Below are 25,351 nucleotides of genomic sequence, written 5' to 3' on the forward strand. Positions count from 1 at the left end.
CTCAATGCCCAGAATTGTTTATGTGCTACTGCCAGACGGTAAACATTAGTTGGCTCCCCTACAGCCTACATTTTGAAAAATAATAAAAAGAAGACTACCAGAGCTGTAAAATAAATAAGATCCACACAGCCAAGTTTATTGACTTGCCAGGCGAAGAGGAAAGAAATATACTGAATAGTTAGCAGAGGGGGAAGAGAGCAATGTTTCATCATGAAGGAGGGGTTCTCAGGGATTCAGACTTGCACACCAGCCCTCCGGAAATTAATCTGAAGGTCTGTGCCTGGTTGGTTCAAACAAATCCAACTGTCCATCGCCCAGGAAAGAGTCTTTGAGGAGGGACCAGTAGAGGTTTGGTGTTAGGTCCACTTCAGCTGGTTAGAATCAGGAAGGATGAAACACAACATTTAATCTTGCTATCTCCCTGGGCACGTGGGGCTGTAAGGGGGAATTCTTCCATTTATCCTTTCCGCCTGGTCCTCCTCTGTGGAAGCCCCACATACGACAGGTCTGTGCAGAAGGCAGTTTGCTCCCCCCACGGTCCTTAGCTCAGTGTTTACAATGTCACAGTCATCTCTGAGAAATGTGTGTATGAATGAATGACATTCACGTGCCCAGGTGGCTTCTGCTGCTCTGCCCCCCGTTATGCTCAAGAATTTAACCTTCTTCCCGATCCCACTTCTTATCCAACATGTTCACAGAGTTAAAAAAAAAAGTATGCTACAAGATACTATAAAGACAACAGAGCAGGACCTGACTGTGGAATTCTCTTTGAACAGCACATACGAAGGAACCGGTAAGATGCTTTTGCATGATTCCATCGAACAATTATGATTCCCAGGGTTTTCATTAGATTTTAGGAATATCATCACTGAAAAGTCCAAGAAGCCTTTCAGAACCAATCTGTAGCTGGAGAAAGGAGCAGAAGGTGTTAGAGAGAGATAACAGGTGGGAGGAAAGGGAAGAAATGGAAGAAACGGAATGGGTATCACTGTGGGGAAGAGCAATGGTTTGGGGGGAAAACAATAGAACTGAGGAAATCTGCCTGGGCCCGAGGCAAGCGTAACCAGAAGGCCAGAAGCACTGGCAGCTGGGGGAGCCTGCAGAGCTAAGCAAGTCCGCTTTGCAGAGCCTGGGCAGGAAAATGCTGTCGGCTAAAGCAGAAAATACAGTGATTTTTTTTCTCCCTCCTGCTGATGCTCTTCTGGGATCCTGCCAGAGCTCTGTGCTGCAGTACCAGAAGTGCATAAATAGACTAATTTATTCAGGAGACATGTCCCCTTAGTTCTCTCCCAAGAATGGTGTCAAACCTGCCCAGGATACCAGAAATTTCTGTGAATTTAGATGACAAGGCATTAGCCAGCAGGTTTCTCTCCATCCCAAAACACCTGCTCCTGAAAAGGAACCATTTGTTCCTTACATGCAAATCATTTTTTATAAACAAGGCATCTCATGAGCATTCGATAAAAGTTCCCTAGAGCAGGTAAGACTTCTATTAGACCCAAACTCAGAAATGAAGCAGAAACTCATTATTTACAAGCTCAGAGCATTTGCTACAGAACGACTATCCTCAATCTTTTCCTTGAGCATAATTAATAGTTCTCCAAAATCCTCTGTGAATATTTGCCCAGCTGCGGCACCAGGAGATTTGACTGTATGTCCAGAGTCAATGTGCAAACTGCAAAAACCTTAGAGATCATCTAGTTAAATGCCTACCTCTCTCGGGAGAGGAAATTACAGCCCCCAGAGGTGAGTGAATTGCTCCAGGCTACACAGCTAATTAGAGAAAGGTCTTCAGCTCTTAGTACAATATTCTTCTCACTGCATTATGACACATACCTCCCTCATTATCACCCACATTCCTCCCCTCCACCTTCACTGTATCCCTCACCACTCAGGAATGCATTAGGCTATGTCACAGAAAAATCTGACTGCTGGTAAACCGTAAAGACAACCACTGTTTACTGGATGAGAGGTTGAAGAGAGGTGGTCCCAGAGTTTATTCTGAAGCTCAGCAATGTGGTCAAGAAATCCAGACTTTTCTCATCATTCTGTTTGGGCAGCCACAGTATGTGGAACCCTCATCCTTGAACATGTGACCTCATGGTGACAAGATGGCTTCTACAGTTCCAGGCATCGCATAGTCACACCAGGGCCCAAGCAGGAAAGAAAGGAATGCTCAGAAAAGGGCTTTGCATTTATCATAGAGGAAAATCTCCTGCAGAAATTAAGACTTCTGTTATGTCTCCTTGGTGAGATGGTCACATGGTCACTACTAGCAGCAAACAGTCTGGGAAAGAAAGTATCTGTGGCAACAGAAGTGACATGATTGGCTCAAACCAATGATGGTGCATTGATGTCATTAACAAAATCACGATTCTGTAACAAGCAAGAAAGGGACTGAGGCTGTTGGGTTGGTAGATCAGTGAACTATGATGTGTAACAAACTGCTTGTAAAACTCGGTGGTTTAGCATGCAATCCTTTGTTATTTCCCCCGTGTCTGGAGCTAATCCAGCCGGCCTCAGTTGTGATGACCTCAGTTGGATCCGTTTGCAGAAGTGTGGATCACTGGGACGTCTAGACTGACCTAGGCTCTGTTCTGCATGCCTCTCCTCCTGGAGCTGGCCAGCCACTGAGGAAAATTCTCTTTATGACAATGGCGGAGGCACAAGAATGCAGTGTCATGCAAGGCCTCCAAAGGTCTAGGCTTAGGCTGCAGACAGTCTCTTCTGTCTTGTCCTGTTGTCCGAAGCTAGTCATACCAGCAAACCCAAAGTCAGAAAAGATAAAACACACTAGTGGGGGGAGCTGCAAAGTCACATGGGAACAGGGAAAGTGAAGAACCGGGGCCAATTGTACAAGCTAGCTCCATACACAGCGCATACTGTGTGCCAGACCCCTTTGCATTCACTCCTGAGCCACGCTCCCAACACCCATCATGTGCTTCCCTTACACATCCTTCCCTATCCCTCTACTAGACTGAATGTTTGTACCCCCGCCAGACTCATGCGTGGAACCTGATCTACATGTCATGATACGTGGAGGTGGGGCCTTTGGGACATTATTAGCCCATGAGCGTGGAGCTCTCATGAATGGGATTTGTGCCTTTATAAAAAGAGAAAATAAATTCCTATTAAGTCACCCAGCCCATGGTTTTGTTATGGCCATCCAAACTGGTGAACACAAACAGTATTGTGACAGAAGGTACAGGGGGGCTTCACTGAGGAAGAAGTTGTGAGCTGCTCTCTGAAAGACGAGAAGGAGTTGGTGCAGTGAAACAAGCCAGGTGGAGAAAGACAAGTACCAGATGATTTCCCTCATTTGTGGAGTATAACAACGAAGCAAAACTGAAGGAACAAAACAGCTGCAGACTCGCAGACTCCAAGAAGGGACCAGCGGTTACCAAAGGGGAGGGGTGGGGGTGGGTGGGTGGGGAGGGAACGGGAGGGCGATCAAGGCTCCGTGCCCACCCGACCACCCTCCCTGATCCTTCCCTCTTGCCTCAGGGCCAGAGCTGCCCACCCAGCCTGCCTGTCCACTGTATGAATTCCAGGGGAGCTCCCAGTTTTACCACCATGTCTCTAATTGGAGGATCATTTCTTTCCCTCCCAGAACACCCTGGGCTCCTTAGGCTACTGGTCATCCGAAGAGGTGATGTGGCTTCGGCTCAACCACTCAGAAAGCAAAGGCTTGCGATACACACACGCTTCTGGCTAAGGGGCCCCACCCCGTACTAGCTGAGTTTCTCAGGACACCCGTTCCAGGGCACATGCCGAAAGCAAGCTGGAGACTCTGTTCAAGTAAGACAAGAACCCAGATCTAATTTCTGCAAGGCTACCCCGTGGCCAGCCCATCGGCCACAGCTATTTATGCACCCGTCAGTCTGCACCGTGTGAGAATTGTGCATGAATGGCCCTGTCCCCTCCTCTAGACTGTGAATCGCTGCCTGTTGGGTACAGAGTGTCCTCTTTTCCTACCAATAATATTTATTCATGTTCCAGATGCTTCGAATACATTATTTCATTTTATCCTTACAACCAGCCTGGCAATATAAGCATTTACTATCCCCCATTGCGTAGATAAGGGAACTGAAGTTTAAGTGAAGTTTCAAAGAAGAGACATATCTGTCAGAGCCCAGATTTGTATCAAAGTCTGCCTTATTCCAAAACCAACTCTCCTTGGGTGACACCTAATGTTTGAAGGTGCTATGCATGGTGACTGAGGAAAAAAAGCAAATGGATCACAGGGTCCTAGGCATCTTGCACTTATTATACACATGGCTGAGCCCAAGTGCTTGGCATATGTTAGTTTGGAACTATAGAAGGTTGCCATTTGAGGTCAAAAATAGTCAAGACATTGGAAATTTTTTATGGGAACTCAATAGAATGAGCACTGAATTGGATTGAATGGTGCTCGTTAGGATGTAAGTGGTACTTAAAAGCACACACTTGGAGTTTCACCACCTAGGTTCACATTCCTACCTCTGCTACTTGCCAGCTGTGTGATCTTGGGCAAGTTAATTACCCTCTCTGGGTCTTGATTTCTTCCTCTGTAAAATGGGGATGATAGTATCACCCGCCTCATGGGGTTGTTGTGAGGACTGAAGGAGTTACATGTAAATCATTAAGTACACGGCATGGCACACAGTGAGTGCTTCCTAATAAGTGTCAGCTGCTGGCATTGAGGTGGGAATGATCCAGTTCTCCATCTGGGGAGTCGCAATAGCTGGAGACAGGGTAGACGTGCTGGGGGGCAGGGGAGGAAAGGTGAGCTCTGAGAATGACAGCACTTGGGGAAGGCCGCTCACGGCGGCCTTGACCGAGTCGCTGACCCCGGGGTTGGAAGGGAGACTTCCCAGTTGACCTCCAAGCCCCCGGCCCCACCCCTGCCGAGGAGACTTCTTTGTCATCTCTCCTCAGCTCTGGCCTGACCTGGACACCCTGAGCACGACCAAGACGACCTAGCCATCGTGAGGGCAAGCCCACCGGCAGGGAGGGGGCCTGGGGGCTGGGGTGGGGGGTGAGTTCGCTTCACAGGAAACGAGGCCGGCGCCCCTGCTCCGTGCAGGACTGCGGAGGACCGTGGGGGCGAGAGCGCCTTCATCACTCATGGGGGGAAAACCAAACGAGGGCTACACTGCGTTCGCTTCCGAGGACTGAACAAGTCCCCACAAACCGGGGGCTTCAAACGACAGGCATGTCCTCTCTCAGGGCTCTAGAGGACGGAAGTCCCCAATGCAGGTGTCCGCAGGGCCACGCTTCCCCGACAGCTCCGCAGGAGGGTCCGTCCTGGCCTCTTCCTGGCTCCTGCGGGTCTCAGGCAATGGACGCGTCACTCCCTGGCTGGCACGTGCACCCCTCCAGCCTCTGCCTCTGCCGTACATGGCCTTCTCCCCGAGTGTGCGTGTGTGTGTGTGTGTGTGTGTGTGTGTGTGTGTGTGTGTGTGCGCGCGCGCGCACGAGTCGTTTTCCCTTCTTATACACCATTCACTGGGTTAGGGCCCACGCTAATCCGGTATGACCTCAGCTTAATTTGACTAATTACATCTGCCAAGACCCTACCTGCAAATAGGGTCACGTTCTGAGGTTGTGGGTGGACATGAATTTGGGCGGGATACAAAAAACTCATTATCAACAACAACGAAACTGCCTAGATCTCCCTGCTGCCTCAAGGTCCTTAAAATCAACCCCGCAGCGCCAACCAGGCCTCACGTAGAGGCAGCAAGGCCCCGGGAGGAGGCGTAGCCCTGGAACGCAGACAGGCCGCAGCGCCGAGAACCGCAGCACACCCGGCACCACACAAGGGTGCCCTGGCGCTGAAGGAGGAGGGCAAGACTCTGAGTAAGACCAGACAGGAGAAGCTAACAAGAGTGGCACTTAGTATTAGGTTGGCCATTCATTCATTCATTCATTCATTCTCTCATTCATTCCTTTTGCGCCAAGCAGGTGCCTAGCACTGAGCAGACAAAGACCAATGGGACTTATTCCTGCCTAGCAGACTTGGGTCTGTCTTGAAGACCTTGCTCTCTAGCTGGAGGGCAGGAGACTTGGAAGCATAAAAAATAATCCCAGCAAAGCTTGATAAGTGCGAATGTGAAAATACAGAATTGGATGCAGAGGTTCACAGGCCTTGAGCCTGTGTTCTGTCAATAGGAGAGGCTGGCAATGAACTAAAACTCCTGATGGGGTTTATAGAAGAAGCCCCTCTTCTACATCCATTAAAGGCCCACTCCTCTTTCAAAACCTACTGGGGAACCTCTGTTTACACACCTATTTTCCTGCTCGAGTGTGATCCCCTCCAGAGCAGGAACACCATCCTATCTCTCTTTGCTGCCCTGACACATCATAGCACATCGTGGGGCCCATAACTAGCCATTGTGTCATACCTATGAAGACTGTCTTTCATTAAAACAAAAAGTTGATATCAAATAAGGCTTGCTTTGGCCACTGAAATGTAAGTAGAAGTGACATGTCATTTTCTGGCATAAGCTTTAAGAATGAGTACAACATTTGTCACTATCTCGTTTTTCCCTCTGCCACAGTGACCACCCATTTCTGACCCATAAGCCTGGACCCCAGAGGAAGAAGACATAGATCAGGGCCTCCAGATGACCAGCAATGGACAAGCCATATACATAAGAAACTAAACTTTGTGTAATAAGCCACTAAGATGTGGGAGTTGTTTGTTATCACAGCAAAACCTAGTCTGTAGGACTTACTCACCAATATAGTCTTTTGAGTTGTTTTTCTGAAGAGACATAAAGGGTTTCATAAACAATTAATTAAACTCTATCTAGTCAGCCAGCATGTATCAATCACTCTCTATAAGCAAAGTACTACACTAAGAGCTAGGATCACAGAAATGGCTAAGAGGTGATCGATCCTCAAAGAATTTTTGGTCTCAGAATGAAGGCCATACAGGATGCTAAAATATTGAAATACTTTCATCCAGTTGGGACATTGTACTGTCCCAAGGCCCCCAAATGTTTCCTTCTTTCTGCTTGACCTGCCCAGCCCCTGCTCAGGGGCACACGCGTGCACACACACACACCCTAGGATTGGAAGGATTTGCCTTATGGCACATAAAGCGACCTCTGGAATCACACCCAATAATTGATTCTGATTGTTCTGTGATGATGTCTTTGTTAAATATTTTTAAAATCACCCTTGGAGACAGAAAACTAATTCAGAACTCTGAGCACCCTGTTCAAAAAAGGAATACGAAGAAGAATTAGTGACTCATCTGCAAGCTGGGCCAAAGCCTGCTTCCCCCACCTAGTCTTCTGGTAGCTTGCATTTGAAGCACTGCTGGAATAAGACAAGGTCCCTCTTAGAGTGAATTCAGGTTCTCTCCTCACAGCCCCTCTACTGCTCAAGGCTTCTGGGCCCACGTGCATGTAACACACTCACACACATACATGTTTTCTTCTGGAAAACCATGGCTCAAGCCTGACAATCCTTCACGTCGCATGATAAGCAACATGGTAAGCACCTCAGTGGGGCATTGCCCACCTGCTCCTCCCCATCACGCAGAAATGACTTTGCCCACCACTCCCCGTCCAAACGTGTACCCTGATGCACTAACATTTCCTCATCTGTTGCTCCCTCTAAACTCCAGTGTGTTCAGCGAGGTCACGGATTGTGACTTCTTTGTGTCTGTATTTCCAGCACTAGCATAGTGCCTGGCACACAGTAGGATGGGTCAGATGCTCTGGGTTCAGGCGGAGAGGATAGGGAGCCAGGACAGAGGTGAAGGAGGGAGGGCTAAGGAATGAATCCTCCACATCACCACCCAAATGGAAAGAAGAGCCAGCAAAGGAGACCAAGAAGAAACACTAAGGGAAACAGGAGAATTAGGAGATGGGCGGACGGACTGCCCAAGAGAGAGGAACCAGGGGCCAAAGCCTTTGGACACGGTGGCCCATATCAATCACAGCAGGGACAGCCTCAGACTGAGGGCTGAGAATAGGACAGGGGAGCTGGCATTGACCTCAGGAAGAGCAGATTAGTGATTAGTAGGGGAGAGGTGGGGATCCGGAACGTAATGAGATTCAGAGAGAACGAAGGCCGGACAGTGTAGACAGTAAGGGTAGCATCAGTCTTACTAAAGGTCTGGTGATTACGGAAATCAGTCAGTCAACAGAAGGGAAGGAAAATCTAAAGGAGACATTTCTTGTAGGTGAGACCTGAATGTGTCAAGTGCCACTTATACACACCAACCGGACGTGGCTTCTAGAAGATGGTCAGGGCTGGGGAAGGGTCTGCCCATGGAGCTTCACAGACCCGGCCTATGTTTGGGGGCCTCAGATTCACAGACTTCATCCTGTTGTTCTCCAGCTCAGATGAAAATCTTTCTGAGTTCCTGGCCACCCATTCCGGGATCCTTCCATAGGAGGCAGAAGACTTGACATCAGAGAGGGTCGTCTGCAACCATCCTGATGGGTCTCTGATCAGGTGTCCCCCTCAATTAGGACAGTTACGGTATTTCCATATTTCAGCTCTGCTCATGTTTCTGCCCTGCTCGAAACAGAGCAACACGGTCTTACTTCTGTATCAGTGCTTCATTTATGGTCAGGATAACTGCAATTTTTCAAGTCCCCAGAGCAAAAGATTCCTTTTTAAAGATCTTCCCTTCTGGATCCCCTGGCTCTTTGAAATTTTGGAAAGTTCCTGGTGAGCGTAGGTCCCATCTGGAGATACCAAAGGCGGTGATAAAGCTGTGAAGGAGGGCTGCAGCGCGCTAAGCATCTGTCACGTGCTCTGTCTGTCCGTCCCTTGGCTGATGGACCTTCTGCCTTTGAGGAAATACTTTAGTCATTTTTCTCCAGATAGCCTAGAATCAGTAATTTCTTACCATTTAAGATGATATACTATTAAAATAATCTCCTGAGTGATTACAGAAACTATTCAGAACTGCTGTGATGACACATTATAGGCGTGTTACTTAGCAACTGAAGAATATAAATACTTTTAAAAATAAAGATGGAAGAAGTGAAGGTACATATTTCATTCAAAACTAGCTTCACAACCAGACATAAAAGCAACGAGAAAATCATTATAATGGATAAGATAATGGCAACAAGATTAGCTTTAGTTATGCATTTAAACATCATGCCCAAGTTCTTAAACATTAGTAGCAAGATGAACATTAGCCTCGTCTTTCGTGGCAGATCTGTCCAGGGGTGGACCAGAGCTGCAGCCCTTTGATGTGTGACCCAAGGCGAGGCCTGCAAACACCCCCGTTAGCCTTCTTCCCAGCGTCCCCGTCCCGGGCTCCTCCATCCTCCCAGCATCCTGGTACCGGGCTCCTCCATCCTCCCAGCAGCATCCTCGTCCCCAGCTCCTCCGTCCAAACAACTCCAAGGCCAAGTCTCACTGGGAGGAGGCTAGGAATGTCATAAATGCAGGTCTGTACATGATGTGTTTGTGTTAATATAATTGAAAATCTACTCTGTGCTGGATGTTGCACTAGATGCATTTTTGCCCAATCTTCTCAACAGATTAGCAAAGCAAGCAGTTTTACAACTGCTTTTGTTTTATTTCTATTTTGAAATGATTATAGAGTCCCAGGAGGTTACAGAGAAATGTATAGGGCAGTTCCACACACCCTCCCACTCACCCCATGTTAACATCTCACAGTATCGAAGTCAAGAAACTGGTATCGGCACAATCCATAGACCTCATTGAGAGGCCACCAGTTACACAGTCACTGGCCCACAGGTGCCCGAGACCCCACTGGGGCCACCACTTAGAGCAGGGCCCCACAGAGGTCAGGGCTAGAAGGACCTGTGGCCAGAGTCCCACCTAACAGCAGGGCCGATGGGACTGTGCACCCATCTGGTAGCTATATCCCTAGATGCAGATGTACTGTGCAGTGGACATAGGCACACAGAGCAGCTAGCAAAAGCTCTCCACTCGCTTCCTAATCTGTGAAGTGAAGGCTCTTTTGGTTGAAAGAGCCAAATGGAAGCCCCAGGAAACATCCTCCCCTCCCCAAAACCCATTCTCAGTCAAGAGAGGAAAGCAAAGCGAACTACCTCTAAAGGGTGTGCAAAGGCCAGGGCCGCCATCAAAGACTCGAGAGATGAAGGGATGGTGATTCCTTCCACACCCCTAACTGCTCACACTCCCGGCTAGAGCAAAGGTCGGATGGGTCACGAATCACTGTGCGTTGTCACAGAGATAATCAGACGATGTAATGACAGTTATGGCTCTAGTGCCGGCAGAGCCAATACTTCCCTCCACCCTATCCCTTACCCCCAGGACTGCATCCATCCGTCATCTATCATCTGTCTATCTACCTACCTACCTATCGCCTCTCTCTATATCTATGTATCTAAAATCTATATAGAGCTTGTTGGGATTGTGATCTTCTTGTATTGCACAGAACCTCATACTCGTCCGTTATATTGGTGACAGTGTGCTAACTGGTCTCGTGAACAGGTCACAGCAGTGCCCAGTGTGAGTATCAGGCACTCCAGGTGCCACGGTCAGGAGAGAATCCCATGAAAGTGTACATGGGCCTGCAATATTGAATTTCCAGGGCCTCAGTGGAGTGGAGTGTGTGGGGACTTCCCTCTCAAGTAAGAACGAAGTCACTGCACCGTGTGCCCCTACCACAAAGAAAAAAGATGTTCGGTAGTCCTCTTCTGGTTTTGGAAGTAACATCTGCCATATATACATAGGTGCGGAGACTGTCAGTGGAGCCCTGCTAGAATGGCTGGCAGGCCCCAGTGCCCTCCCCGCTGACAAGCATTCCCCACTCTAAAGCAGCTCAAGGCTGGCTACTGGCCCTGGCAGAGGCTTTACACAAGATACCAAGTTGACAGTGCAAGCCAACTGCCCATCATGTACTAAGCGTCCATCACAAATTATATCCATCAAACCATCAAATTGGACACATGCAGCAACAGGCCATTATGAGTTGGAAGTGGTACAGATGAGGCCGGGACCAAGCAGTCAGGGAAGTTCAGGCGACCTGCACCAACAGCTGGCTGTGCTCCTCATGGCTGTTGCTGTTCCTGCTTCACCACCGCCCCCTTACCCCACACCTACAGTCTCAGGGTGAGTCCCTTATGTCCACTTATCAGAAGGACGTAAAGTGCAGGCCTTGTCTACAGAATCAGCATGACATGCTGGCACCAGCCAGAGGCAGATGCCTGCACACCCCCTCCCACTCAGGGATGAACCCAAAAGGCAGAAATGAAGGAGTTCATCTCTAGGCAGAACTGCAGGTGGTACCTCTGGTCATCTGCTTCCTGCAGAAGGAGAAATGTCCTGGGATATGAAGCTATCATGATTAATAAGCAACGGCAATAGTTTGATTGCTGGGAAAAGTGGGGACAAGCAAGTCAGAGGTAGAGGTAGGTGGGTGGGTCTTCGGTCTTTCAGAATGATTATAGAGCATAAAGATGTTTATGGTCCATGTCTGCCAGAGGCATTCATGGCAGAGGAAATTCTTAATAAGCAGGTGGAAAAGATAACCCACCCTTTGCAGGTCAGTCAGCACCCACACGCCGGGGCTTGCTCCATAGAGATTGTACAACATAGTTTTCCTGAGTAGCCAGCCTGCCAAAAACTAGGGGCTGGCGCTGAGCCCCCAGTGTGACACCATCCTCCAGAGTAACCTTCAGTGCCATGGAAGGATGACATGTCCTTCATGAAAGAGGACAAGTCCTCTCATGAAAAGACACAAATTAAAGGTACTGATCTGCCTCCTTTTCTCCTAGCGCCCCATTCTTTGGCACACAGATTGTTTCATCCATTCTCCAATATTCTGTATCTTGAAATGTATAAATATTTTAGCCCAAGTATTTTTAAAAGAATTGTCTTTGCCTCTGTTTTTTAACAAATACTTTTGCAAGACAAAACTCAAATGTGTCGTCTCTATTTATGATTATTTTCAAGGTTTCACCAAAAGAAGATGTTGCAAAATCAAAACCTTCTAAACTCATTCCATTTCAATACAAAATATAAATTTTTATGTAAAGTAAAAGTTCCATCAAGAATTCTTCCCACAAGAATTCAATATACTCCAAGGTGCAGTTATAACAATTCAAAAGTAGATTTTAAATATAGTTTGAGTTCTCATTGTTAAATCTGTTGTTTTCCCTTGCTTTTTCTAGAGACAATTTTTAATGCCTTCCTATTCAGAAGCTTTTACCTCAATAATTAAAATTCACCAAGGGCTTCAAAAGCTGACATTTTGTGTTTCATCCTGTGAATACACTAACTGAAAACTTCCAAATGATTGTGAACAAAATACAACCAAAATTTATCAGAATCTTTTAAAGAAAGTTCAATTCCATTGTAGGACATGTAGATTGATTTAAAGCCACTCTTCAGAGTTGCAAGCGTATCTAAACTCTGGCTCGTAGTTGGCAGCAAAGCAAGAAAACACATTCTGCCAACTAAAATATTTGTATTCATCAAATTCATTATTTTTTGATGAATACAAAAAATAGTTCATCACAAAAATTTTGTCACTTAAACACAAGTGTGATAATGTATAAATATTTGTAAATTCTGACAACCACAGCTTGTTTTGATTAAAATATTGTAGCTTGTTTAGATGAAATTACAAACCATGTGTGTCTCATAATCAATCAAGAGTACATTATGCTCCATAAGTTTCTTAATTTAGGAAAACACATTGGTTTTACAATGCTGGGCCCCACCGAAATTTGTATCTGTCATCATTACCATAATAATAAATACTTTTATCTCTAATGTTGAAGTTACATCAGAGTTCATAATAACACTAACAATACTGTTCTCTTCAACAAAATGAACTTCTAAAAGCTTCATTTCAGTTCCATAAAGCAGATGAGAAAACACAAACATTGGTATTACGTGACTTCTATTTGAAGCTCTGATGACATTGACATGGATCCATCTTCATTTTGCTGTTTACAAAGTTCTTCAGATGCTGGCTTGAAGATATTAGTAGCTATTGTTTCACTTTTCATAAAAAAACAAGGAAAATTTGGGGACTGCAAATGAGCAAAATGAACTTAGAAGAATAGTTATTTGATCTAAATGAAAAGTCATGATTGACAGTGTGGTGTGTGAAAACACCTTCTGCAGCAAAAAGCATCCTTAGGCATGGTCTTAAAATAGCTACTGATTTTTGAAGGAGATACGGATGCTTCTTCCTGAGATTTGTACCTTCTGGTTTTCACGTGTTCAGCAGTATCACTATGGGCCCCGTGGTGGGTAGAAAATATTGCAAACATTCTCAGGCAAGTTGTATGTTCATCCTCAATTTTCTTGAAGTAGAATTTTATTACTTAATTTTCTATTAAACATAGACTGCATTTTTTTTTAGATTTTTGCTAGCAGGAGAGTTTATTAACAACAAATAAATAGTTGCAGCCACTTAACCATACAATAAATGATAATGCAAGCGTATTCCAAACACTTCCTGCATTCTCCATGGTAGACTCATCCACCATCTGCCCCCCACACACATTTATGTATACCTACCCCATGATTTTCTACATTCCCCAATGACCACACTGAATGACAGCCTGGGAGCTTTATACATTTTGCAGGCCATAGCACAGGCTGCTGCACAACTGGCCAGCACACCCAGTGTCCAGTGAGGACAGCAACATTGAATAAATCTCCTACCACCATCTGAAATTGGACGGTTATCTGTCCCTGGCCAGTGGTATCTGAGCAAACTTTGTTTTATCGGCAAACACCCTGCATGCAGTCCTTGAAAGAGAACTGCTGGTTAGATCGCATCAGGAAATGCACTATTGCTAGTCACCTCTCAGATTAACCACACGTTGAGGTGAGAACTGTGTTCACGACATGTGAGTCACAGACTTCTCAATGACCGTACAGTAGAAGTACAAAATGGAGGTCTACCAAACCCATTTTGGATTTTTGTAATATAATTATTAATAACAATAGATGAAATATGAAAAATCAAGAATGAATGATAAACCAGTCAGGATACCAGCAGAACAGGCATACACAGGAACTGGTTTAGGCAAACTGCTGTCGCCATCCTACCAATGAGGGACCTTATGTTGCAGTGACTGGCTCTCACCAGCAGACAGTTCTAGCAACATCAGGAGCACTGAAAGTAGGGCAGGCAGACATAGGTGCCCACTGGGTGATGCAATATGAAGTGTGCTCTCCTGTCTATGAAGTATTCTTGCTGACAGTAAAAAATTAACCTCCACCCAATCAAGCTAACTGGTAGGCCCAGGAAATGAATGAGTTAAACAACACCACAAGGAAGAAAAACAAATCTAGAATATGGGCATTCTACAGGTCTCGTCAACAAGGAACTAGCCTAAAAAAGAAGAAGAAAAAAGAAATAAGGAGTTGCTGTTACCTTTGGTGTGATAGTGTTATTGGGTTAGGAAAGAAAATGTTCCGTTTTTAGAAATTCCCACAGAATTCCATAGTGATGAAATAACACACCCTCGGAAATTCGCGGTCAAGCACCTCCGCAGAGGAAACAGGACAGGGCAGACAATACCAGAGTGGCACAACCACGGTAGGTCTAGAATGTGGGTGTTCTTTCCTGTCTTATGTATATCATACACTTTGCATTTAAATGTTAATTTAAAATTAAATTAGGCAGGGCCAAGAAAGGAGCCCCAGGAGGTGGGATCCGTTTCAAGCCCTTTGGCTGTTTCTCCGTCTGCTCATCGGAGCTGCCTGGTGGGTGGGGGGGGCTCACTCCAAAGGGCAAGGACTCCCCTAACCCTCTGCCGTGTTTCTAGTCTGTCCCCTGCTGGAGCTGTGGAGGCCACGTCCTTCCTTTTCTTCTTACCACAATTACAATGTATTTTTCTTATTTTCAGGTCATTCTGGGCTTTAGCTTTTTGATATTCTGATTAGTTCATATCATCCATTTCATCTGTTATAAAACCCAGCCAAGATCATTGAAAATACACGGATCCCCACCCTGGGCAGCCCCATGGTTTCCTAACCTACCTCCTTCATGGGTTAGGGGGTCTGACTGCCACGTATTTAGAGGCTTCCCCCCATCTGCACAGGACAGCTCTCCCTGCGGTCTGTTCCAGCCATGGGATCCTGTTACGTATTCTGTGATTCTTTTCCCATGTCTAGAAGGTGGTTTCCTAACAGCTAACTAGCATAACCAACATAACCAGCTTTCTTCTCTCAAGGTCACTTCTCCTAATATTCTGGTAACATCACTTGCCTCCTACTAGATCTGTTTCTTTGGATCTTATCATTCCATGTGTCAGTCCTGCAGCCACCCATCTTGGCCGTGTAGATACGATGATACTTCTCTAGTTGTTTCCAAATATGCAAGGTTGTATTATTTTTCATACTCCACGCCTTTGTCAGCGGAGGGCCAGGAATGTCATTTCTAATCGCTTGGCTCCTTTTTCTACATCTAGAAGCACACACATCTCGTCTATCTTGAGGCTTCTTCCTTCTAAAGCACCCAGCCACTTCCTGGTACACAGTAATACTGGGTGAATGTTTTGATAATAAACGAATGAATGAAAATATCACCTTCCATTCTAAAGCATCCAGGATTAGACACATTTTCCATATATTTCTCCCCAGCAAATGTTTACTTATAGCTATTACAATCCAGTTGGCAAATATCCCTCCAAATAAAGTCTTCCCAACATATCAAGGGGCATTTTATTCTTGGGCAGAATCCTGCCCCAACTCCATACCCTGTGCTGAAAGCCAAAGTTCAGAAAACTCCTTCTAGTTGTGTGATCTTCTCTATGCCCCGGTTGAGAAATGGTAAAATAATAATATGCACCTCAAAAAAACCCAACTGAGTAACACATATAAAGCATTTACAACAGTGCCTGACAAACAGTAAATTTTCAACAGACGGTAATGTATTATTACTCAAGTCACTACTCGGTTACTGTTTTAACACCAAGTGGTTTTTGTCTTTCACTGACATTGATTTTTTTCAATAGCAAATCGGCGCTGAGGTAATGCGAGACAAAAGATCGAAATCCACAATATGAATGCAACGTTAGCGAACTCCAGGACATAAGCCAACAGAAGCACCAGCATTTTATCTCTATTAGAAGACCTGCTAATCTGCAAAGTGACTCCTGTGAGCAGCCTCTGGAAGTAGCTATAGGTTGGTCCCCTGTGTTCAAAGCTTATCTGACTACTGAACATCCCTGCCCACTCAACAGCTCGGAAAAGGCATTACAAAAAAATGAGATGACTTGTTAAATCAGAGGAGAAGGCATTTTGTTTTTCACTGGTCTAACGTGAAAACTTAAACTACTTCTTTCTGAATGTTATTTTCCATGACAGGAAGGCTTGCCTGAGGATATCGTTTTGCCAAAAACTCAGTGCTAAGGATGAAAAGTTTTGATACCCATGTAAGAAAAATGTGTGGAAAGGCTAGCCTTCCAGAAATGTGGATGAAAGTACTGAGAATCATGGACGATTAGAACATCAGACCTGGAGGTCCTCTCACTCATGTCTTCACTTACAGATGGAGAAACTGAGTCCCAAGGGGTCAGCAGTTATCCAGTGTTGCCAGATGTAGACCTAGGCAGTCCCTTTCCTCACTTTAAGCAGCCAGCAATGGTCCAGGACAGTTACAAGTCACACAGCCAGTTAGACTAAAGGTATGTCGTCAAACACCAGCCCAGCTTCCCAGGAGGAGAGGCAGAGACCCTCCTGAACCCCACCGGACAATAAACATCTTCAGAGCTTTGGAGGGAACAGAATACAAAACTAGGAATCAACATTGGGAACAAAATGAAGAAAACATGCAAAGGTTCACCATGAACATTACTCAATATGAACACTGTAAAACAAAATGATTCCTAGAACTTTTCCTGTATATTACAAATCATGTCATTTCCAGTCGGTCCCTATCTTGATTTCTCCAGAATAAACTCAGTAGACTCCAAATTCCTGTCATCATTTCTAGTGTTTGTTATTGCTATCAACGTGCCAGACAGAGGTCTGTTCACTGTGGATGCCGTCCGCCAGGTGTGATAGCCAAAAAGAGGCTTGGGAAGAGGGGTGGACTAGAGCTAATGGGTTTCTGAAAGACATAGTCATAATCTAGAAGCTGTTTATTTCAAAGGGGACTTAAATTTTTGATGGTTGGGTGAGTGGGTGGGTGAATAGACGGGGGTGTTTAAAATCTTCTGAGAGGCACTATACTGCCCTGCACAGTGTCTGGAGCTGAGAATGTCTAAATTTAACTTGTCCATAACTTGCTAGCTGTGTGATCCTGGGCAATATACTTAATGTCTGTTATGTGCCTCAGTTTCCTCATCTGTAAAATAAATGTAATAAGAGAATTTAGCTCACACTCTTGTTGTGAGGATTAAATAAGTTAATGCACATACAGCCTGCAGAATATTCTCTGGCATACAGCATACATGTAATTAAACATGAACTGATACTATCCAGAGGTCACTCATCCAGCAACCACAGTTATCTGGAAAAACGCCCGGGCAAGTCTTCTACAGAAGCTGGCGCTACAACCTGGCCCCTTAGGTCATAGGCGAGTCTCAAATGACTTCACACTAAATTCTTACAGGTATATCTCTGCTCCCCCTGTGCAACAAATTGTAAGTCACAGGAAAATAAATGTCTTCCTCCAGATTCCAGCCCCTGACGCAGCTCCACAGTCGCTCACGCAAACTATTTTTACGGAGTCCCTGCTCTCTCCACAGCATGGTGGGGAGGCCAGATACATTTGCTGACACCAGGAGGTCACAATCTGGCAGGGAAACAAGCCACACGCAAACACTTGGATGGCAGCACAAGGGTTAAAGAAGTGAGTGCAGGAGAAGCACCGGGCAGGGTGTGATCCGTTTAACCAAGTAATGCAGATCAGCACATGCCTCTTCTGGGTGTGTGCAGGAGAACCCCCGGGCCCACCGCAGACAGGGCGTACGGCTGCCCACAGACGGGAGGGACCCTACCCTCCACCGAGGTTAATTACCACTAGGCTGCCAAAACGAAAAACACTGCATCTGAAGGAAGACACAATACGCAGATCTTTGTGTCAAACCCAAATAATTACATCAACCCACAGCCTGTAAACCCGGAAGCACAGACACAGCTGCACAGGGTCACCACAGGGTCCCTGCATGGCTATTTTCTTAAGGGGAAACACTGGGCCTCCGTGAACACGGGGGTTTCTTCCAACTTCTGGAGCTGTGAGGCCTGGATCTGTGACTCGCCACGTCACCCTGCCCGGCCCCAGCGCTTCCAGAGGACTGGTGACGCCTGCCGTGAATGCACATTTTCTAAACGGTCCACTCATTCCTTTAATAACTCTTAAAGTCAATGTATCCAGCACAGTCTGTGCAGCAATTTATGACTGAGTAGGAGGCACAGCAAAATTGAGTTTAGCGGGATGAGTCAGCTCTCCCAAGACTCCCTTCTATTAGTCTGGAGAGGGAGAGGGATGCTGGGAAGGCTTTAAAACTCATGCTGAAAATGAGAACTTTTACCTAGTTCTCCTCACATGGTCCGGCTACTTTCTAGGGATCAGCAAGCCTGTCAAAAAAAGAGTTTGTGTTGGTCACTTCCCTTTTTGGGGTGGTTGGCAAGGACCACGTGGGGTTTGCCTCCACAGGGTCCCAGTTAGAAGTCACCCTGAAATCCTCAAAATCCCAACCCCTCTTACGGGCATCAGGGAACAGTCTTGCACTTACAGTCAGAAAGATTGCATGTCATTACATCTTGAGCCCAGACACCAGCATGAGACTGAACTTGAAAGCTGGTTATGAGTCGGTATGAATGTGATAAAGAAGAGATCAGACCTCTGGCTCTGAGTTGGTCAACATTTGTGTTGGTGGACGTCCTGGAAGACTACAGGACTTCCCACTTTTGACACCACAAAGGAGATGTTCAATCTTAGGCCACTTGCCTGAGAGATGTTCTCTTGCCAACACCACTGATCCTTTGAAATGTGGTCCCAAGATCTCTGAGAAAACGATAGGAAGGAAAGAAGTCTGTGTGGGGTGGGCTGGCTGCAGGAAAAGCACTGTCATTTCAGACCAATTTGGGTTACAAAGAAATGAAGACTTGCATATTTCTTCAGAAGACTCTTTGTTCCAGGAAAACCACTCAAATGGGCCATTTGGGTACATAAATATAAAGGTGAGGCCATAATTGGAGAAGAAAGAGGCATCTGGGACAATGATGTGGTTCTTGGGACTGAAATGTTCTGTGTGCTAACAAAAAAATATTGTGTCCATGTAAAGTACACTCTCTGTACATTTAGTTGCCTTTGGGATTTTATTTCATTTTATGTTTTAAGAATGGCTTCAGACATCTTTGTGTAGGAAAACTGTTTTGGGGAAGATGTATATGTGTATGTTTTTGTTTGATGAGGGCTGTCAGGGAATTTGAGCATGAGGGTCATAAGCTGAAGGAGATGCTCTCAGGAGAAATAAAGTGAAACTGGAGCACCAGCAGGGCAGCTTTAGAGATCTGGAAGAGGGTCCACAGTTTGCATTTCTGGTGGCACTGCTCCTGTGGCCCTGGGAGTGGCAGCTCAGAGAGCCTCGGAGACGGTCCCTTTGCTGAGGGCATGGGCGTTCTCGCCAGGGACATCATTGTGATGACTGATTGTGAGTCGCGGAAGATCCCTGGGCTGTATAATTGACCAGGGGAGCCAGAATTTGGGGAGATAACCCCCAGGGCAATTGTCATTCTCCTCAAGAATACCCAGGTGGGTTCCAGGGCTATAGATTACTGACTGCAGGGGCCAGAAAGAGAGAAGAACTTGAGAGATGATTTCTGAACAAATTGTGTAAGGCCATCTTGGAGCCACTCAGAAATAATCGGTACAGTCTTCAGGGATGTTAAGTTCCTGCCGGCAATACGAATGGCTAAGGTCACCATGTGTACTCCTGCTGGTGAGACTTACACCGACACGGTTGTCTTTGGAAAGGCACCATCTATTGAGAAACTGTTCTATTCCCAGTTCTACTATTAATGCCATAGGTGGCTTTTGTTTAGCTGCCTTAGTTACTTGAATTTTTTTTTTTAGTTATCCCCAGATGGTGCTTGTCACTTGCTCTGGAGTCTTCAGGTGACAGGTGCTGGATCGCCTTCTGTGATGGAGAAGGAATTGCAGGAGTCTGTCGCCCTTAGAAACACGGTCTAAGCAGAGACATATGAGACCGAATGTGAAGTACAAGAAATCCATGCAAAAGGAAAAGAAATGTGGAAATATTCAAGGAAGCTGCCCTAGACGGGGTTCTCGCATAGACAGACCCTGACGTATAATTGGAGTATCAGTAGTTTATTTGGAAGTCACAAGCAACAAGTGCAGAGAAGAAGGAAGTGACACAGAGAAAGGAAGGCTGTTAGTAAAGTGCGCATATTAAACACACTGAAGCTTCAGCAGTTGAGCTTATCCCACAGGAACACTCTAAGAAACTGTGCAAAATACATGCCTCAAGGCTATCTTACGCAACAGACAGGGAGCTGCGGTATTTATACACCAACTTCTGTCCATCACTGGCTGAGGGTAGCTGTCAGAGGGCTGCTCCTTCTCCAGTTCTTCTGGTTTGCTGGGCAAGCAGGCAGGCTTCTTCTGCACTTGCAAAAAAAAAAAAGTTCCCCAATGCCAACAAGATACTGGGAGTTGGAAGTCACCCAGAACACCCGGTAATGGTAGTCTGCCAGGCTTAGGAGTGGGCACTCACAGACTCCATGGCACCCCTTGCCCTTGTACCAACCAGATCCTCTCACAACGCTTTTAAAGGTCACTCTGTTTGATTCATGCTTCCTCAAGGTGGCGACTGGTCCCAACTTCTTAAAGAAGAAGCTTACAACAGGAATCCATAGCCCCTACGGCTGCAGCTGGTCCCAAGGCTGCGACTGATCTGTACCATCTACAGGTCTAGAATCCATTCTAGATTCTCCTCACCCTCGGGCAACTCTACTGGTCTAGGTGACTTGCCCAGCGTGCCCAGCCGGTTGCTTACCTACTAAGGTAACCCACACCTTCATCTCTAATGTGTCCAAGTTCCAGGTCATCATGCCCTTGTTAGGCAACAGATGTTTCAATGGCCCGATTATAGTTATTTTGGGTGATAGGAATACCAAGAAACATCAATGACTTCCAGACATACCTTCTCTGCCCCAATATGGAGCAGCGCCCTTATCTCCTCAAGACAACCAGTTACCCCTTTCAGTAAGACAATTCCTTTCTTCACCTGCTGGTCTGTTCACATGAGGAACCCAAGGGACCCGGTAGCAGCTATGGTGACATGAAGTAGAACCCTTATTGCATCCCTGGGCAGAGCATCCCTCCCGAGACCAGGACATCGAGTCTAGCTGAACCTAAATTTACAGGAGCTGAAAGCTCAAATTACCCCCAAATGGGTTACTGGAAGTAATGGCGTACCCTTTATTCTCAGATCCATGTAGTATATCGAGGAGAAACAGCCCTATATAATAATCATTGGTTTTAAGTTATTTACTCTGTCTTGAAGGATGGTTTCTCAACATCTCTGGATATCATCTCCAAGCTAGCGACTGATCTGTACCTTTAAGAAATCATCCCAGTGGCTTCTTAGTCCAGCCACTCCTGAATGACCTGGACCACAATAGAACCTGTGGAGCTCAAGGTTATGCACCTGTTTTTGCCTTTCTTCACTGTAAACTGGCCCTTTTGGGTGATGTAATATGTGATCCCATGACATCAAATCAGAAAGACTGAGAACCTTCTGAGAGTGGTGCTGACAGAGGCACTAAGGACAGAAGAGGAAAACACATACCTGGAACATGTATTAATCCCAGTAGGGATGATACAATATCTTTTCAAGATAGAAAAGTCTAATGTGACCACCTGCAACCAGGTGGCTGGTCGGCCTCTCAAAGGTGATTTTATAACAAGGTTTACCATCAATTTTGGCTGCTAACAGTTGACGTTCAGCAACGACAATAGGCTAAATCAACCTTGTGCTGTCTGTGTTCTTGGGCTTGGGCATATACCCTTGGTCCCCACCTCCATGACTATGTCCCTAGGCTCAGAATGCAAGAAGCGAAGTGACCAAGGAGAGGGGCTGGCTTACTTCCCGTGGATGAATCATCCTACCCACCCGGTTGTTATGTGCTTCCCGGATAGAGGAAATTCTTACAGGGCATTGAGGGGAACACAAAGATCCTCACACTCCCCCAGATGCACCCACGCCGCTCTAGACCTCTTTGTCTCTGAGCTTCTAGTCATTCTCATCCTAAGCACCTGGCCAAACAGTTAAGTCATCCACCACTGCTCATTACTGTACATCCTTACCTCAGATGACCTCACCCTGCACACACAGCTGATTGCCAGGAATGCTGTTTTAAGCTCTACCCACTGGGAGGATTTCCACCCCCACTGTCTTCCAGAGGCTTCCCTGAGTGGAGCTGCAGTGCAGAAGCATACCGAGCGCACCAACCTGCCCGGCTGACCCATCCCTGAACAAGGCCCAAGACTGTTCTTCCTTGGTCAGCCGGTCATACAGAAACATCACTGAGCTCTAGAGGAGGCCCTGGCACGCGAGAGAGATAGGTGCACAAGGATCTGGACTATCTATCTTATAATTTACTTGTATTTTCCCATGCAGGCCTCAAATGCAGTATTTCCATGGTATAAGGGGTTGCTGCCGTGCCTACCAGATTTGGTGAGTTTGAAAATACCCAGGGCATGAAGGACAACTCCAGTCACTTGTGAGGCCAAGGTCCAGCGCTCAGTTTCTACAAGGCCCAGCAGCAGGCTAAGAGCTGCTTTTCAAATGGTGAGCAGCTCTCTGCTGCCAATGGTATGGCCTTGCTCTAGAACCCTGAGATTCGGCTCTGCGACCCTCCTCTGAGAGCTTGCCAGACACACCATGGAACATTCTGATCTACAACAGCTGTACGATGGAGCATCAGTGTGTCTCCAGACAACTGGATCTCTAAAAATTTCACCAGGGTGACAGGATCTTTTGGATTTTTTTTGAGGTGTATTTCCCATCTTCTGATGAACATGTTTCTCAACACAGCATCCACAGTGGTTGCCGTCTGCTCTTCTAGGTCAAAATCAACACAAAGATATCAAAATAGTGGGCAGGGATGTTGTTCTGAAAAATGTCTAGATAATCGAGGCACCTTTGGAATATCTTCAAATAACATAATAAGTAATTTGGATCTAGGACATGCCCATGAATGTACACTGCTGTCTATTCCAAGAAAATACGAAGTGCTTCAGATCCTCCCTCTTGAAATGAACTGGAAAGCATGCATTTGCCAGATCAATAGCTACATACTAAGCAGCAGAGGCTGCTTTGATTTGGTCATGTAAAGATACAACAAACACAAGAGCTGTAATTGGGGCTAACACTTGATTAAATTTACAGCAGTCCACTGTCAGACAGATGAGTTAAACGTGGTCTAGACAACCATCCCTACTAATCTCATTAGGGTGGCACTAATTTCTGCTGTCCTACCAGGATGAGATTTTGTTTTGATTCATTGCCTTGGCTGAAGACAGGGGAATTAGAAAAGGGTGACAATCTCCAATGCCTCCACGTGGCCTTCCCTGTGGGTCAGAGAACCACAGATAAGAGAATCCATCTGAAGGTTCTGTTTGCTATTATATCCATTTAGATTATACACCCCAGGGACCAGGAAAATGACCACAGGTAGGGTAGTGGATGGTGGACCAACGGGGACATGCACTTGACCAGGTCTCGTCATCTCCAATTGCCTCAAATCGAACATCTAGTATGAGGGCATATTGGATACCTGGTATTGTGAGTTATTTTCTCTGAAAACAGGATCTGAGAGGGATATTGGGGGAAATTCTGGAAATAACGTCCTTGAGGGGGCAAGGATGCAGACTTGGGAAGAGGAAGAAGTCGAAGTGTGATGCAGTTGCAAGAAAGGCCTCAGCTGCCACAGGGAGCTCTGAAGCTGGGATCGGCGTTCGTAGATGTGACAGACGGAGGCCAGGCAGCCTAGCCCTGGACCCAGCACCTTGGCCAGTCATTAGTGGGGCCTCTCCCAGGGCGGGCTCAGCCCCCAGCCATCGCAGCCGGCATGCTAGCAGCGAGGAATACGAGTCCTTTCCTCCTGGTGGTAGCATCTGGGCCACACACTACAGCAACCACTGTGGTCCGGCCCTTGCACACCTGGATCCTCTTGGTGTGCATGTTAATTTTACCCCTTTAGGAATAGTTCCCTCAGGATTCTGACTGGTATTAGGAGAGGCTACGGCCCCAGCAGCTGCAACTGCTCTCAAGCCACAGACGATATTCATCATCTCCTGTCTCTGCCACCTATGCTATTTCCTTCTGCTGTTCTAGTGACTTGCCTGCTAGTGTGAACCAGAACTTCATCCATAAGGAGGGGGGTCCAAGTCCCTGGTCACCATCCCTTCTCAGGTAATAACAGTTGCATTATTCACTTACTATCAAAATTGGACAGCGTATGCCAAGGCTGTGGGCCAGCCTAGAGCCGCTGCCAAGCCTTCCCGGCTCTGGACCCCACCCAGAGCTGGAAGCTTTCCACGTCCTTCAATAAATAGATCAGAGACATATCCAACTATGGAAATACGCTCTCTCCATAAACCTAAAAGGCCAGTTAGGCATTGTGCTGCCTTCTTACTGGTGGAGGGTACACAGGAAATAACGCCCTTTATTTTGGAGAGATATCCCAGCATGCCTCAGACCCCTGGGACTCTGAAGCTTCACTGACAAGGCGGCCCTGTGACTGGGTTTATCTCTCGCCCTCTGGAGTGAATGTGTGCTGTCAAGGCCTCCAGCACTCTTGCCACCTGTTGTTCATCGGTTCAGGTAACATAATGTCATCAGTACAGGAGACCAGTCTAATGTTTTACAGAATTTCCAGATGGTCTGAACCCTTTGGGACTACACTATGACAGCAGGCATGAATTAAAACCTAGACAATGGCTGGGCATAGAAGCCACAGGGCATAAATATGCAAAGAAGTAAAAAGCTAACCATTTCAAACAATAAGGCTTCTCTCTCACTTACCAACTTTACATTTCCCTGTATGGCCCTGGAAGATGACTGGTTAGCCAGAGACGGGTAAGATTCCTCAAGGGAGGAACAACCTAAGACAGGCACAGTCGCAGGGGGTCATCAGGTGAGAAATTGTGGATCAACAGAGGTGAGGCTTAGAACCTCACCCCACCTGTTCTGAGAGAAATCTTCTGCATACGTGGATGTTTTATTGCCCTTGTCTAGCTTGGATTAACACATAGTCTACAGGCACACACCTGATCATCTACATTTGCTCTCTTACAACACTAAACTAAGTTTTCTACCTTTATCTCGTATCTACCTACCACTTCAGCATTTTATTAAAAATAATAATAATAAAGAGAGAAATGTGGTATCCACAT

The sequence above is a fragment of the Manis pentadactyla genome, chromosome 2 (assembly GCF_030020395.1).
Source record: "Manis pentadactyla isolate mManPen7 chromosome 2, mManPen7.hap1, whole genome shotgun sequence".
NCBI lineage: Eukaryota > Metazoa > Chordata > Mammalia > Pholidota > Manidae > Manis > Manis pentadactyla.